Genomic DNA, 18,008 nt, shown 5'->3' on the forward strand with positions numbered 1-18,008 from the left:
CGCTCGCCGACGCTGCCTCGGCCACCTCCTGCTTCCCCCCTAGCCACCTCCTGCTTCCTCTCGTTGCCCTGGACCCCGTCCGCGACGCCACGCACCCCCCAGGCCTCTCACTCTCTCCCCGAGCTCCTCTCCTCCTCTGGCTCTCTCGCGCGCAGCCACCGAACACACCCGCCGCCGCCGACGAGCTCTCTCGTGGCCACCGGCCACCCCTAGCCTCTCCGACACACCCACGAGCTCCGCCTCGACCCCCTCCTTCCTCCCCACCGACCCATGGCCCTCCGGAAGCCCTGCAACGCCGCCACCATCGCCGTTCCGTCGCCGGCCACCGAAGCTCCCCTCCGTCGATTCGCCGGACCCCGAGCCTCCCCTGCCTCGCCAGCAGCACCAGAAGAATCGCGGTGAGCCACTGAACCGTTCCCCTCTTCTTCCCATGCCGTTGGGCCGCTCTAGCCATTGCTTCCGCCGGACCCAAGAGCTCGCCGCCGCCGTGCCTCGTCACCACCGTGGCTGGAGCCGTTGCAGCTCGAAGCCGAGCACACCACCGCACCCAACACGTCTCCAGGAGCCCGTAGCCGCCACTAGCTTCCCTCCCGTGCCCCCGAACGCCAAACCCGACCTCGCCCGAGCTCCGGCCGCCGCCTCGCTCGCCGCCGTTGCTGATTCCGGCCACCCCCGCACCTCCCGTTGGTCCCCCTAGATGCGCACGGGCGCGGGCTACCTCCTGGTGCCCTTGGCGCGTCGATCCGATGCCCCTAGCGCAAGTCCGGCGCTCCCCCGCCGTGCGGAATGGTCGCCGCCGGCGAAACCCCGGCGACTGCCGACGTGGCACGCCTAATTAGCACTAATGACGCCTAAACACCCCCCCCCCCACAGCCACTGACAGTGGGCCCCGTAGTGGGTCAAAGCCCGGGTCAACACGGGATTAGCCCCTGTGTCACTGACGTGTGGACCCCACACGTCAGGTTTGACCTGGAGGCGCCCTGTTGACCTGCTGACGTCAAGGTGATGACATGCTGACGCCATAATTCATTTTCTGGAATTATTTTAATTCTAAATAATCAGAAAATTCCAGAAAATGCCTAAAACTTCTAAAAATCATAGAAAATTAACCATAACTCCAAATTAAATAATTTATATATGAAAAATTATCAGAAAAATTCAAGGAATCCATCTGTACCATTTTCATGCATGTTAGAACAACTTATCACTACTGTTTAGGGCAAATGAAGTAAATGGCATTTGAATAATCACATATGGAGTTTGAATTTGAATCTTGTATTCAAACCAACTTCATTTAATCTGTTGCTAGTTGCATTAGCTCAAACACATTCATTTTGCCATGTCATGATCATGCATCATATTGTGCATTGCATTGATTGTGTTCCCTTTTGTGTTGCCGGTATTTGTCCCCTCTCGATAGACGTGATACCCGATGATGTGATCGCTGACACTGATGAAGACTCAATGTTATCTTCAGAAGTGCCAGGCAAGCAAAACCCCCTTGTTCATTCCGATACAATCCTACTCTCTCGCTCCTGCTCTCTTTTACTGCATTAGGACAACACCGATTCATCTGTTACTTGCTGCGGTAGCTGAACCCCTTTATCCTTTGCATGACCTGTCATTGCCACAGTAAATAGATGAAACCCACTAGCATGAGTAGGAGTTGTTTGAGCCCTGCTGTGCCTACTCATTCATGCTTGTTTGTCATGCCTGCTACTGCTTAGAGTTGAGTCAGGTCTGATTCATCGGGGATGAATCAGAGGCGTGTGAACATGTCCTACTATGTGTGAGCTAAGTGTGTGAACACGTTTTGGTAAAGGTAGCGGTGAGAGGCCATGTAGGAGTACATGGTGGGTTGTCTCATTGCAGCCGTCCTCAGGAACTGAGTTCTGTGTTTGTGATCCATGATTCAGCTACTACCACGCATTGGGCCCGAAACCAATGGACCCTCTCGGCTTCTTAATCACCCTTGTCCTCTGTCCAGGAGTTGCAAGTAGTTTCTGGTGTTTGTAGTATGCTGGAGGTCGTGGACAGCGTTGACCGTAGGGGTGGGCTGTGATGCGGTAGGCACGTGGCCGGGTAAACCGGGCACCCGTTTGGTGTCACGGAACCCTGTACACATCGTTTGGGGCTGTGAGCGAAACTCCGGCCGGATCTCCTAATGGATGGAACCCGAATAGGCGATAAACCTGGACTAGAGACTTGAGTGTTTAGGCAGGCCGTGGCCGACACCCACGTTGGGCTTCCGCTTGAAGGTTGCCGAGTACATGTCGTGTAAACGGCGGTAAGTGGTGAGAGCGTGTGTGAAGAAGTACACCCCTGCAGGGTTAACCTAATCTATTCGAATAGTCGTGTCCGCGGAAAAGGACTTCTGGGTTGCTTATATCAGTTCATAGACACGTGAAAGTGGATACTCTAAAATACGCAAGATAAGCGTGAGTGCTATGGATGGCGTTCTCGTAGGGAGACGGGAGCGATTCCATAGTGGTGTATTGCTATGGTGATTATGTGGACTCGTGTGCGCCACCTCAAAAGAGTTACATTGCAGTCGTAGTTTAGGATAGCCACCGAGTCAAAGCTGGCTTGCTGGAGTTAAACCCCACCATCCCTTTGTTGATAATGATGCATATGTAGATAGTTCTGATGTAAGTCTTGCTGGGTACATTTGTACTCACGTTTGCCTATTTTATGTTTTTGCAGAGAGACTTCGGTCTCGCTAGTAGTTTCACGTGGACTTCGACGTTTAGCTTGATACCTCAGCTACGATCTTGTGCCCTCGGCAGGATCTGATAGATAGTCAGGCTTCTCAGCCTTTTTCATTTATAGTTGTCTGTACTCAGACATGATAGCTTCCGCTTGTGCTTTGACTTGTATGCTCTGAGTGTTGGGTCATGAGACCCATGTTTGCAATATCTCGCTCCTCGGAGCCTATTGAATAAACTACTTGAGTCGTAGAGTCATTTTGTGATGCCATGTTGTATTGCACATATCGAGCATATTGTGTGTATGTTATTGAAATGCTTGGTATGTGTGGGATCTGACCATCTAGTTGTTTATCTTTAGTAGCCTCTCTTACCGGGAAATGTCTCCTAGTGTTTCCACTGAGCCATGGTAGCTTGCTACTGCTCCGGAACACTTAGGCTGGCCGGCATGTGTCCTTCTTTGTTCCTGTGTCTGTCCCTTCGGGGAAATGTCACGCGATGAATACCGGAGTCCTGTTAGCCTGCTACAGCCCGGTTCACCGGAGTCCTGCTAGCCCAGTGCTACAGCCTGGATTCACTCGCTGATGACCGACACGTTCGATGCTGGGTCATGGATGCCTGTCCCTGTAAGTCTGTGCCGCTTTGGGTTTACGACTAGCCATGTCAGCCCGGGCTCCTTATCATATGGATGCTAGCGACACTGTCATATACGTGTGCCAAAAGGCGCAAACGGTCCCGGGCAAAGGTAAGGCGACACCCGTGGGAATACCGTGCGTGAGGCCGCAAAGTGATATGAGGTGTTACATGCTAGATCGATGTGGCATTGAGTCGGGGTCCTGACAATGATCGTCTTGTAGCCGATAATTGGCGAGGCATACAGCGGACTCCTGGTCTGCAAGGCATTGCTTCGGCACTTGGTACATTGCAGTCCACTCTAGAGCCATGGAGTTTGAGAGAGTTTGGGTGTTTGACACGTACAGTCAGACAACTCCAAAAGCGTCTAGACCGTGTTCGGTGCCAGGCCACAGGAACTGGGCCGTCGGATGAGGAGAAAAACATTGTTAAAAAATTAAAAGAGGCCCTGCATCAAGAGGAAGTGTGGATTCGACAGCGGTCGAGAGTTCCGTGGCTTCGCGATGGTGATTGCAACACATCTTATTTCCAAGCACAAGCAGCGCAGCGCCAGCGAATGAATAAAATCACAGAGTTGCGACGAGCTAATGGCACCGTGTGTGCTAGTAGAGATGAGGATAAAGTGGAGGTGCAGACCTTTTATCAACAGTTATATGAGTCACAAGGTTTTGCAGACCCACAGTTTTTGTTATCGCATGTGCCGGTCAAGGTGTCACAGGCGATGAACACCGATCTTTCCAAACCATACACCCCGGACGAAGTCAGGGTGGCCTTGTTCCAAATGGCTCCGTCCAAGGCACCGGGTATCGATGGTTTTACTACAGGTTTTTATCAGCGTCATTGGGATTTACTTGGCGATGATGTAACCCAGGCAGTTCTTGATTTTCTGAATGGAGGTGAGCTACCATCGGGTCTGAATGACACTTCTATTACTCTAATCCCCAAGGTCAGACACCCCCAATCAATTACTCAATATCGTCCTATTGCTTTGTGCCCAGTTCTATACAAGATTGCAGCGAAGGCAATTACTAATCGCTTGAGATGCATTATGGACGAAGTAATCAGTGAAGAGCAAAGTGCTTTTGTTCCCGGTCGCCTCATTACTGACAATGTTCTAGTTGCTTATGAAAGCATACATACGATGAGGAGACGAAAGAAGGGAAAGAATTACTCATGTGCGGTCAAACTTGATATGATGAAAGCATATGATCGCGTTGAGTGGCATTATCTGGAAGCTATACTAGTTTGGTTGGGCTTTTGTATGAGCTTTGTCAGATTGATAATGAAGTGTGTTTCCTCGGTTCGGTTTTCGGTACGTGTCAACGGAGAGCTGTTACCATACTTCACACCTACCAGAGGATTCTGTCAAGGAGACCCAGTTTCACCCTATCTTTTTCTGCTTTGTGCAGAAGGTTTTTCCTCGTTGCTAAAATATTACAATGGAATAACTATAGACAGGGGTTTGAGAGTGAGCTATAGATCGCCATGGGTCACACATTTGTTATTTGCAGATGATAGCCTGATCTTCATCAATGCATGTAATCCTAGCGCTCTTAGACTTAATGAAATTCTCAGAATCTATGGAGAGGCCTCTGGCCAAAGTGTTAATCGTGACAAAAGTTTGGTATATTTCTGTTCTAACACTCCTGATTCGTTGAGGCAGGTTATGCAAGCAACTTTGAATATCCAAGTGCAAGCATTCAGCGAGAAATACCTGGGGCTGCCTACCGCTGTGGGACGGATCACCTCTGGCACATTTGATCACATCAGCGAAAGAGCTCGTGGGAAAATGCAAGGTTGGTCGGAGAAATTATTGGCATGTGCAGGCCGAGAAACTCTTCTAAAATCGATCGTCCAATCTATTCCTACATATTCGATGAGCACTTTTCTTTTGACCAAAAAAGTTTGCAAGAGTCTTACTTCACCAGTGGCTAAATATTTTTGGAGTAGCTCTCTAGACAAGAAATCTTTGCACTGGGTGTCCTGGAAAGAGCTAGCTACACCAAAGTGCAAGGGTGGTATGGGTTTCCGAGACCCTCATATCTTCAATCTTGCTATGTTGGGCAAGCATGGGTGGCGGCTCATCACCAATCCCAATTCTCTTTGTGCAAGAGTCTTGAAAGGCCGCTACTTTCCCGACACTGACTTCATGCAGGCTACTGTACCCAAGTCGGCGTCGGCCACTTGGAGGGCGATCATTGCAGGGAGGGAGGCCCTACGGTCTGGACTGATCTCCCGCGTGGGTGACGGCTCTTCCATCTCGGTTTGGAATGACAAGTGGATTCCAGGTACAATATCCATGTCTCCTATCTTTCGGCCACCACATACGACCGTCGAGCGTGTGTCCGAGCTTATTGACCCATCAAATTGGTCGTGGAGACAAGAACTTGTTCGTCATACTTTCATTGCTCCTGATGCTGAAGCAATTCTGAATATCCCAATTCGGCAAGGAGGAGGAGATGATTTTCTTGCATGGGCATTCGAAAGATTGGGGAACTACACTGTGAAGTAGGCGTACCGTGCTCTCGGGACTCAGAAAGAGCGTGCTGCTCTAGAGGAAGGGACGGCTACCGGAACCTCAGAGGAAGATACACAGTTGTGGAAATCTCTATGGAAATTGAATGTCATCCCAAAGGTTAGTGTTCTGGTGGAGGGTTCTTCGTGGAATTCTCCCAGATGAGGCCACTCTTAACTATTGACATATTGCAGAGATCCGTCGATGCAATGTTTGTTTGGCTATGGACGAGAATCTGGAGCATGCGCTCATACATTGTTCGCACGCAAAACAGTTCTGGGAAGAAGCGTATGCTTGGTTTGGCCTTAGACTGCCTCGTCTTCATCCAGACTCTTGGGCGCGAGATATCACATGTGATCCTCGGTTCACTACTAATGATCGCGCAAAGATCACAACAATCATGTGGTCTATATGGCATTCCCGGAACAGAATCAAGCACGGCGAAGAGGGAAAGAATCCAACGGCAACACTCAGGGCCACCAAGGAGGCGATTGCCCTCCTTCATCTTCCACGCCGAGATGCTTTGATTTTGCCTGGCTTCGGTTGGAGACCGCCTGATGAGGGATTTGTTAAGATCACTACGGATGGTGCCTTAAACCTAGCGGATGGCAGGGGCGGTGCAGGAGGGGTGGCCAGATCCTCTTTGGCGCTCCTAGGAGCATGGTGCAGACCATATTTGGGTATTTCTGATCCCTTGATTATGGAGGGTTTATCACTGCGAGATGGAGTTCGCTTTGCATCACTTCGAGGATACTCGTATGTGGTAATGGAGACTGACTGCTTGGAGATGGTGACGCTCTGGAACACTCGCCACGATTCTCGGTCAATTGTGGCTCCTTTACTATTAGAGATAGGAGAGCTATGTAATCAATTTACTCTTTTTGATATTCAGCATGTAAACATGTCAGCTAATGTCCCGGCGCATCTTTGTGCAAAGCGCGCTTGCACTCTGAATGTGACCGACAGCTGGCTTGAGGAGACTCCAGGTTTTTTGGTGACCAGCCTGTTGGCTGACTGTCCCAAAAATGCCTTCATATGAATAAAGCTCTCCGGTTTTCCCCGCAAAAAAAAAGAAAAATTCAAAAAAATCTAATTTTCTTTTGGGGAGAAACATTGACAAAAGTTTTAAGTGCTTGCAAAAATTCTTCATGAAATCACATTTCTAGAAGGCGTGGCGAAAAAAACAAAATCGGTACTTTGAAAATGCTACTTTCAAAAGCATTTTGGAGCACTGAATTTGTTTTTTTTTTGCCACGCCTTACAGGAATGTGATTTCATGATGAATTTTTGCAAGCACTTAGAACTTTTGTCAATGTTTCTCCCCAAAAAAATTTGGAATTTTTTTTATTTTTCCTTTTTTTTATTTTACTGTTCACCAAGCTCAAATGAGCTCGGGAGCAGAAAGGCACTTTCAGAGTGGATGTTAGATTTCCTATGAAATGTAGTACAAAAGATTCCAAAGGAAAAATTCCTATGGGATTTAATCTATGAATCAAAGGACAAACATAGGGAAATTTCCAAAGGGTTTCAATCCTTCAAAAATCCTATTGAATTCCTTTGAATCAAAGGAGCCCAAAGAACAAAAAGAATATGCAGCACTCTAGCTGGTTACTAAAAAAAGGAGAAAGATAATTATAGCAGGAATGGTTCCAGCTCAATATGGGAATATCATTTCAGCAAGGGATGTGTGTTAATAGAGTGCGATGTATCAAGGATGAAACACTAATTTTGTTGAGTAAATCCATCATTCATCAAGAAGATGGTACTGTATATGCTCAAAAAGAAAAAGATGGTACTGCATAATACATTTTGTAAAAAAAGAGGTTTGCATGTAGGGCCTTACAAGATAAGGTGATCTAAGATGGTGCTGCAAAACACAGTGTTTGCCTCAGCTTAGAAAGAACAACCATGGCAAAAACACTAGAGAGCTGACAAGCATATCTAGCGGGGCAGGCTAGCGGATGCGAGGAACTCCTGCTCCAAGCTATAGCATGCGTTTTGGCTGCGCTGAGATGGTACATGGTAAGTTCTCCCGGCTAGGTTCATGACCATGGACTGGTGGCCTTGCATCTCATACTCAACGGCTGGATCAACTTGAGATGAATTTGTACGATTCATTCGTAGTTGCTGCAATGTTGTCTCGACTTCATTGTAGGCCTTTCCTCACCTTTTAGGGCATTTCCAGCCGTTCGGCCCCCCAGGGCGCTTAAATAGAGCGGCCTGGGGGCGTGCCGGCGCTAGTTCGGCCTCTGGGGGCGACCTAGCTCCCAGTCACGCCCCCACGCGCCGGCCCCAGGATGCGGGAAATTCAAACTTGGTCGTTCCCGCTCTCAAAAGACGCCGCAAATCCGGCGATCGGACGTAGTCTGGCGTTACAAAAAACAGGGGGCCGCCATGCGCAACGATTCACTCGACTTGGTCGGCTCCAGGCGTTGGCGGAGTCGGCGTGCGCGGGCTCGTCGGTGTCGGACCTGCTTCGTCGCAGGGCTGCGTCGGCGCAGCTTCGGCACTGCTGGGCGGCGATGTAGAGGCGCCGTCCGGGCTTGGCGTCTGTGTGGTCGTGGGCGTCATCGGCGTTGCCGTCGGCAGCTCGTTCAGGATGAGGCCGCGCTGCACCAGGTACCACGCCTTGAGCTTCTCGTCGTTGCTCTGGAGCATGTCCGCCCCGCTCATCAGAAAAGCCATGTCGGTGTTCGTCTTCTTCGCGGCGACGTTCGTCCGGAGCAGGTCGAGCTTGATGGCGTTGTTCTTCATAAGCGACGACCACCGCGCCTCGGTCTTCTCTTCGCGTAGGACGGCCCGGGCCTGGGCGTCGGCGAGGCAATGCTCGATGGACTCCTGCACTCGCGTGGTTGCCGCGTCGGCGCTTTTCCCCTTCTTTGCCATCTTGTGGCCGTCCGGCCGTCCCTCTGGCGCGCCCGTGGTCGTCGCGTCTGGCTTGTATGTCTCCTTGGCTTTGTCGAGGGCACGCCGGACTTCCGCCCACTTCTCGCACTTGTCAATGCACTTGTAGACGTGGAGGTGCTTGAAGTCGGCGTCTTGGTTGTCGCCCCGATACATGGCGAACATACGCAGCAGCTGCGCGGAGAGACAAACAGTTGGCGGGCGGCGGGCGTAGGGGACGAAGATATGCGGGCGAACGGCGTGCGTACCTGATCCTCAATGCTGGCGCCGCTCTCCGGGTGAGCCGCGACCTCCTCGACGATTCCATGCCATTTGTTGCACGCCAACTGGATACGCCCCCAATGGTTCGCCATCGCCTTGGAGCCACGCTGCATGTACACGCCTTTGAAGTAGGGGTCGACGAGCTTCCGCTCGTCGAACTCGGCCTTGATGCGGTCCCAGTACGTGTCCAAGCTCTGGTTCGTGTCGGTGGTCGGGTCGAGGCAGACGACTTTCCATGCTTCGGCGAGGCATTCCTCCTCCTTGGACGTCCACTTGATGCGCGGTTCGCCTGACCTAGCCGCCCGCTTCTTCTTCTTCTGGCGCCCCTTCGTCGGAACAGGAGCCGGTTCCTCCTCCTCCTCCTCCTCCTCGTCCTCCTCCTCCTCGGGTTCCTGCGCGTCGTCGCCGTAGACGTAGCCGAGCTCGGCCTCCATGTCGCCGTTGAGGTCCACTACCTCGTCCTGGGTGGCAAACCCGGGAGACTCGGCGGCCACGGTCAATCCTGTCGTGATGATGTCGTCCATGTCGGCTCCCGTGTCGTTGGCGTCGCCGAGGTGCGAGAAGGGTAGCGGTCCGCGGTAGAGATGGGGCGTCGGTGTGGACGCGTAGGAGGCGGGCGGCGAGTAGTTGTATGGAGGGTACTGCACGCCGACGAAGGCGGGCGAGGGCATGCGCGTAGCGGGGTGACCATGAGGGAAGGTCACGTTTGGGTTGAACCCGCCGTGCGCGTCGCCGTCGGCGTAGCCGGGCGACGATGAACCCCATGGAGATCCGGCGCCTTGCTGTCCCCAGGGCGCGTACTGGGCGTGGCTGACGACGGGTGGATTCATCCCCGCCTGGTCGACCGATGAGGAAGACGCCGCCGCGCGCGCCGTGTTGTCGCGGGCCTTCTTGGCTATGGCCCTGTTCCGCCTATCGGCGGTGACCGCTTCGCGCCGCTGAACTTCCACCCTCCACTCGGCGTTCGACAGGCCCGGTGGCTTCGATGGCGGCGCCCTCGGCTTCCTCTGCTTCGGCTGGACCACGACGCCAGTCACGGTTGCCGCCGCGCGCGGCATGGCGTACTTCTTCGGCGGCATGGCGTGCTTCTTCGCGGCGAGCGGGAGGGGGTTTGGCGGGAGAAAGGGATAGAATGGCGGGAGGAAGGCGAGCGAGCGGGAGAGATGCGAGGGAAAAGCGTCAAGAAACGGCGGGAAAAGACCCTCGGGTCGCTTCCAGGGTAGGCCCACGCGCCTTTTTCGCTTGCGCCGGCTCCCCAAGCGCCCCCCAGGGCGCCGGGTTCGGCCTGGGTCCGCCGGCACCAGTTTTGGCCCGAGCCGGCGAAAAACGGGCTTCTGGGGGCGCGACTGGGGCCTTTTTTTGGCGCCGGCGCGGCAAAATCGCCTGGGGACGGCCTGTTGGGGGCGCGGCTGAAGATGCCCTTAGCCTCAAGCACTTTTCCGCAAGAGAAGCAACCCCGTTGATCTCCTCCTCGTTCGCTTCTTCAAGAACTTGTGCCACCACTATTTCTTTGGGTTGCCTCGACCTGATCTCCAAGAGGAAGTAGTTACACAAGCTCTCGGCCATTCCCGACTCAGCTGTAAAAACAGGTTTTTTCCTGATAAGAAGTTCTAGGAGTACCACACCAAAACTGTAAACATCACTCTTCTCATTTAGCTGCCCAGTCTGGTAGTATTCTGGATCTAAATAACCGAATGTGCCCTGAACATTTGTAGCTACATGAGTTTGATCAATGGGGACAATTCTTGAAGCGCCGAAATCCGAAACCTTTGCTGCATTGTTTGTGTCTAGGAGTATATTAGAGGACTTCACATCATGATGAAAGATTGATATTGAGGCTGCAGAGTGGAGATAACATAGAGCACCCGCAGCTTCTGCTGCAATCCGTAGGCAGTCATTCCATGTCAAAGAAACCATGTTTATCATGATGAAGACTTTCAAACAATGAACCATTGGGAATGAAGTCGTACACTAGTAAGGGGACCTCAGTTTCAAGACAGCACCCGAAAAGTTTCACGATATTCCGGTGATTTATCTGAGAGAGAATTGCAACCTCGTTGATAAAATCGCTGATCTCACCTTCCCTGATTATCTGGGATTTTTTTATGGCTACCACATGCTGGTTTGATAAGATCCCTTTGTAGACTGTGCCATGTCCTCCACGTCCAAGGATACGTGCAGGATCAAAGTTATTTGTTGCCCTTTTAAGCTCTTCCAAGGAGAAAATCTTTGTCCTCTCGCTCGCATTTTCATCCCCTGATATCAATTGTTCCAAGAGAAGGCCATTGTTCCTTCGGAAATACTTCCTTCTTAGTTTCTTCTGGACGTCTCTTTTCCATCTTTGAACGAGAAATATCGTAGTTAAGCCGAAAAGTAGCATGCCAAGGCCACTGCTTAGCCCAATCACAATACCTACATAACGAAACTGATCCATCAATCCTCATATATCCCGAGTATCTTTTGAGGGGACGAACAGAACATACAGTAGAGATGGGCTCACCTAAGTAGAAATTTTGCTTTCTTACTGGAGTGCACTGCATTTTTGTTATATCATACTCTGTATGATCAGGGCACTTGGTGCAGGTGTAGTTTCCGATAGTGTTCTGGCAATTCCCTTTGCAAAGTCCTGGTGTCCGTTTGCACTCATCAATATCTGTAACCATATCTCTGTCAGGAGATACATAACATTTGTACAAATAATAAACTACAGTTGTAAAGATAAAGAGAAGGGGAGTACCTTCACAACCATCTGGGATGTATGGATTTCCTTCAAAACCGCGCAAGCATGCACACCTGTATCCAACATAACCTTCCATGGAGCTGATGACACCCAGGCAGAAGCTATGGACACTAACGCACGCATATCCAGAGGTGTTTTTTTCCGCCTCTTGGCATGTAAGATTAGCGACAGCCCACTGCACAGAGGCTGATTCCAGAGGATTGACATACAGGTTCGGTTCATCAGCTTCTGAAGATTGTAGCATAATGTTAAATGACTCGTCTCCAACACTCGACTCATATTTGATTCCCAGGAGCCCCTCATTGACATTTATGTATGTCACTTCAACGAAGCCATTATTATGCCAGAGAACGGGCGGTGTAGTGTCTGAGCAGTTGAGCTTAAAAGTTTTCCTCGCAGAACAACCTTCTTCTATGCCAAAAGGAAATGGGACACTTATATTTCCACATCGTCGAGAACAATTCACCCTATGTGGTCTTGAATTATACTCTATTTCTCAAAAGATATTCAAATTCATCAGATTAGCTAAAGAAGCAAGATAATGTGCTCAAATATGGAAGTCATTTTATCAACATAGCACTGTACAACTGTAAAAGTTATGGTGTAATAATGATATTTTTATCCTTTCTAGCTATTTTTATTAAATGGCCCAACTCCTCAATAGGACTAGTTTGTTTATACTTGTAGTTGTGGTAATAAGATTAAAAATCACCAATACGCAATCAGACGAAAATGCTGGCAGCTCGGTAGATTAATGAGACTAAAGTGAATCTTAAGAATTTAAATGACATCCCACCAAGGCAAATTTAATATTTCTAGCACAGAATGGTGCTTGTACATTAACTCAATCACAGCCGTAATATACTTAAATATACATAACAATTCAAGGCATACAATAATACTCTATCTTTCAAGTGGGATAAAAATACATAGAAAAACTCATAGTCGCTCTTGTTCTCAACACCACATGCCACACATCTCGGTTCACTCACAAACATCCTAAGATTAGTTTTATTGATCATCAGCCTGTGCGTCTGCATTGGCCAATTCAGATGAACACAAAAGTAGCAGAGGTTTTTAAATAGCATTTATTATACAAGATTTGTCCAAATTAGAAATACTGGAAGAAACTAAGTAGCAATATATGCATTTGAAATATTACCATTATACATCCAATAGTTTTTCATTGCTACTATAGAGATGGAAGTAGCAATCATATGACCAGTGGGGCCCAACAATAAGCGTAATTAACAAATTTAAGTAAATAATTTAAAACACAGATTTACTTCTTGTTTTTATGATATGCATGTATTTTTGTGAAATTAATATTAATGATTCTCCCTTTTTTTCATATTTTTTGATCTTATGATTGCCATCCTTTATCTTCTTTGCTAATGCGATCAAATTAGATTTGAACTTCAAATGCAAATGAATGTGTGGCAACCAGAGAACTACATGCGCAGCGTGTTTGTCAATTGGTCATGTTAAGCTGCTAGCCTAGCACAAAATAAAAAATATTGTTTACCGAGATGAACCTCTAAATGCTACTAGTAGAAGGCACGTGCTATGCACGTGTTTTTCACTCTCTTTTTGCAAAAAAGTGACTTCATCATTTAATTTGTTGGATTTTGAGAAAGGATTGTCAAGGTGCTGCATTTGGACTCGGTGGATACAAACGACATCGAGTGCTTTTGATTTGTAAAAGCTTAATGTCTTATATTTTAAGACGAAGGGAATAAATGTTCACCCATCGATTTGACAAATGTTAGTTGTTCAGTGAGTCGTTGTTTGCTAGATATTCCAGACCTCCCGTCATTGAGCAATGAAATTCAAAATAGCCACAGAAGATCCAAAATAGCAGACTTTTAATTTGCACCAGCACGTGTGGTGTGTGGTAGCATTCGGTGCCGTGAGTGTTCCAGAAAGATCGTGGAGTCATGTTGGTGCGTGTTTGTACAGAGCGAATCCAGGAAACATGAACCGTTAGATCACTTGGGTGTGGTACTGATAAACAGTGGATATTCATCTTCTAGAACAAATCAATGGCTCACAGTTGCTCATGAATCTTGATGGATAGCTAGTCCGAATTCAAAAATTTGTGTACTATAGTAGTAGAGAAAATGGAGTCCCAGTAGTGTCACAGGTAAAAAGCAAAACATGTACATGACTTCAAAATAATGCTACTTAAGTTGGACTAGACATGTTCCTAAGATTACTCAGTAATTCCTCCATTTCAAGATACAGTGTGTATTTTTTTATTCGTTAAGACGAGTTATTTCACCAATAGTTGTCAGTTAATTTGTGGTTTAAGTTATAAAAAACCACAAACATGAGTAAATACTTTTTAAATGAATCGGGTGACATCAATTCCATGTCACCTATACCACATATTAAAGCAATTGTTGGTCAAGGCCTTGTAATACAGAGACCGAAGAAGCCTTATATTTCAAAATAGAGGGGGTACTTAGTGAGATAGTAGATATTAATTTTGACAAATAGTTGGTATTGTTTCTTTGATTATCGTGGAGTTAGTTTCATAGAACTACATATTTTTTTTGTTAAAAACAAATCCAAAAGGAGCTTCAAAAGATAAGGTATGATAAAGGAGATTATTACCATGGACAGCTGAGCAGCCACCAGAGATATATGGATTGCCTTCATAACCACTGATGCACCGGCAGATATAACCTTTATCGGCAAGAGGAACCGTGCATTCGCTGTGGTGGCTGACACATGCATAGTTGCTATTATCCATGCTCCTGGAGCAGCTCGTTTGGTCGAGGATACTCCATATGATTAAGATATTAATAGTTATGTCGATTGTATCCCACAAGATGTTGAGTCTAGATTGTGTTTTTATCTTACTTGTCTTGTGGGGAACAAATTGAAACTCGAGGGTGTGAACTGTTAATGCAGAATATGTAAAAGAACACGACCCAGGGCCATGTCGGTCCTGCTTATAAACTTGCTCCGCAATATCTATGCTGGGGCAGGATACCTTGCAAACCAACTCACGGTTACCAAGGTCTTTACGCACCAAGTACACATCTAAGTCGCAAGCAATGACAGAAAGGGACATTGTACTGAGAAGGCTAAAAGTTTTCCCTGGAGTCCATGACATGTTGTAGGCATGGAGACCAGATTTCATGGGGATGGTTTTGGAGAAGTTGACAAAAAAAGAGCTGAACTGCAAGTGCTTGCCCCACAAGTTCACTGACATGCCACTGGGGTAAATATTGCCCACAACCTGGGTTGTACTTGTACTACTACCATCGTGCAAGAAGAGTTTAGGGGGATTGGTGGTGTGGTTGCAAATGAGACTGAATTCAGGATTCCTGAAGCAACCAGCTCCTATGCCGAATGGGTAGCTGAAGGTCAAGTGACCACATCTATTGGCACAGCTGAGAGTCAAATTTGAAGAACCCATGCCGGCGTCCAACCGACCGATCAGGCGGTTCAGAGGCTGGGTGGTGCTCCCATCTAAGCTTCTCACAACTGCAGATGCTCGTGCTTCAGCCATCCCTAGCATGGCAGGTATGAGCAAAACAAGCATGGTGTTGAACTGGGTAATTCGCTCGACACCTTGCTCAGCAAGTGAGGTGAGGGAGAATTTGTGGAGAAGTAACTGGCATAGAATACCACAACTGATGGGCTCTATTATAGGAGGATATCGAAGATGTCAAAATCACTAATGGGCCCATGCACTGTACTGTACTGGTACTTACGGAGGAAGTTTCTCCATTTCTCTTATTAGGACAGGAAGTTTCCTCTATAATACAATACAAAAAGGAAGCATGATAGGATTTACATTAAGGCCACACAAAAGAAGCTTGATACTCCAATATTAACCATGTGCTTACATAAAACAATTTCGGCGGATATAGGCAAGGTTGTATCTGTTTTTGCTTTTATCAAACAGATCTACAACATCTGTATTCTGTAATTGACATACTAATTTCTACCATACCAGGAGTCCCAACTTTAGATTCTCTCAAAAGCAAATTTTCTTGTGCGAAGGAACGAGCGTAACTAATCAGAGAAGAAGCAATGGCAGTCACTGGACAGAAACATTCTAACCCATGAAATGGGGCATTGACTCCATTGACCTTGAGCAATGGACTAAAATCAAGTCTTAGATTGCGGCCACTCAATCCAAGCAGACACCACTCCATTGACTCCATTGGGTGGGAAAGTCAGTCATTGATGGAACTGTGTGCACTCAATCCAAGCAAGCCCATTTATTCATTTTTTCCGGCGGACAAAGATAATACTAGAAGCTAGGATCTCCGTTTATTTCCCTTCTGAATAATACTGTGTTGTTGTGTAATGTTTCTTTGATTTATTTAGGGGAGGAGCAATTTTTGGTGTGGGCATTCGAAGTTACAGTACAATTTTTCATGTTTCACGATAAAGAATTCAACCACCTTCCTTCCTTTTCGACACCTACCATGTTTACATTAGACAGAAAATGCTTCATTGTTCACACGCTCAAAGCTTCGTATACTATTTAGCTAATGCATTTTCCAATTTTCAGAGTTTAAACTTGGCCATTCACCCACCGGTGCATTCAGACAAAGCTAGTAGTAACAATTTGCAAATTCAAATGCCCGACAAATCACCTTGCTAGGTTGGTCCAGTGCTCCTTGCTGCCCACTGCTCGCTGCACTTGCGGCTGACCTGCTCTGCTGCTCATTGCTCAGCTGCAGCTGCCAACGAGCGATTCAATCAGATTAACCGATGCATGGTGTGATTGTAGTGCCATGACCAGTAGGTCGAAAAGAAGGAGAAAACTGAAATCGAAACTGTAAGTGTGCCGGCGTACACGGCCATACGCCCGGAGCCCCGGACAGCCTGGCGCCGGCGCCGGCGCCACCGCAGCCGACGGGCGAGGCGAGTGCAGCTCGCGCGCAGCACCGCACGGAGATCGGACTTCGGAGGGGACGGCCGTCGCGATCGGCGGAATCCGGTCGGCCGGTCGCTGTTGCATGGTAGGGTTCGCCGGCTCAGCGCCAGCGGCAGGGGGGCGGGGCCTCGGGGGTGAGTGAGGCTGTGGCATCTGTATGGCTGTTTGGTCGTGGGCTGTAATAAACTAAGGCCCACTGAGGCTTTAGAAAAGACTAAGGCCCAGTGGCTGCAACCCAAGCCCTCGCGACCAAAGCCTCCACCGGCGGGGGAACTCCTATCTCGTCTGGGCCGGCCCACGCGGAACAGCCAGCGGTGAAAAAATACAACAAAAAGAGCAGCCCCAATCAGGATTCGAACTCCCGACCTGGCGCTTGTAAACACGACACCTAACCACCGGAGCTGATCAGAGTTACTGTCAAACATTCAACACGAAACCTATTAGTACTAAAAATACCGACATATCAAAATATTTTCCATTTTTTCGAACATTTACATAAAACTCTGAATACTTTTAAAAGAAATTCTGAACAATTTTCAAAAAACACGAACAAGTATTGAAAAATGTACAATTTTTAGATTTGTAACAAAAATTTATAACGCAAAGAATGTGTGAAATTTTGAACAATTTTCTGAATAGTTATTTGTTTTAAAAACATAAACATTTTTTGAACTGGTGAACAAATCTTGAAAAAACAGGAACATTTTCTAAATTCCGAACATTTTTTGAATTTAGAGAACAAAATTTTGAAATTGAGAACAAAATTTGAACATAATTTTTTTCTAAAAGTATGAACATTTTTTGAATCTTGAGAACAAATTTTGAAACGAAGAACAAATTTGGACAATTTCTTAAAGCATGAACATTTTTTGAATCTTGAGAACAAATATTAAAACAGAGAACAAATTTGGAAGCATGAACAATGTATTAAAGCACAGACATTTTTTGAACATAAATATTTAAAAACATAAACATTTTTTGAACTGGTGAACAAATCTTGAAAAAACAGGAACATTTTCTAAATTCCGAACATTTTTTGAATTTAGAGAACAAAATTTAAATATAAATATTTTCTAAAAGTACGAACATTTTTTGAATCTTTAGAACAAATTTTGAAACAAAGAACAAATTTGGACAATTTCTTAAAGCATGAACATTTTTTGAATCTTGAGAACAAATTTTGAAACAGAGAACAAATTTGGAAGCATGAACAATGTATTAAAGCACAGACATTTTTTGAATATTTAGAACAAATTTTCGAACAGAGAACAAATTTGAAAATACCAAACAAATTTGGAAGCGCGAACATTTTTTGAACAATTTTTGAAAATTCTGAACAATTTTTGA

The 18,008-nt window shown here is 47.2% G+C and overlaps 2 pseudogenes; one reads left to right on the forward strand and one right to left on the reverse strand.

Moving 5' to 3' along the window:
* Window positions 1-4,059: 4,059 nt before the first annotated feature.
* Window positions 4,060-6,892, forward strand: LOC123158200 (uncharacterized; annotated as a pseudogene).
* Window positions 6,893-8,259: 1,367 nt separating this feature from the next.
* Window positions 8,260-16,745, reverse strand: LOC123158201 (wall-associated receptor kinase-like 6; annotated as a pseudogene).
* Between the last annotated feature and the right edge of the window lie 1,263 nt (window positions 16,746-18,008).

This window comes from Triticum aestivum, chromosome 7B (genome assembly GCF_018294505.1).
Source record: "Triticum aestivum cultivar Chinese Spring chromosome 7B, IWGSC CS RefSeq v2.1, whole genome shotgun sequence".
NCBI classification, from domain to species: Eukaryota; Viridiplantae; Streptophyta; class Magnoliopsida; order Poales; family Poaceae; genus Triticum; species Triticum aestivum.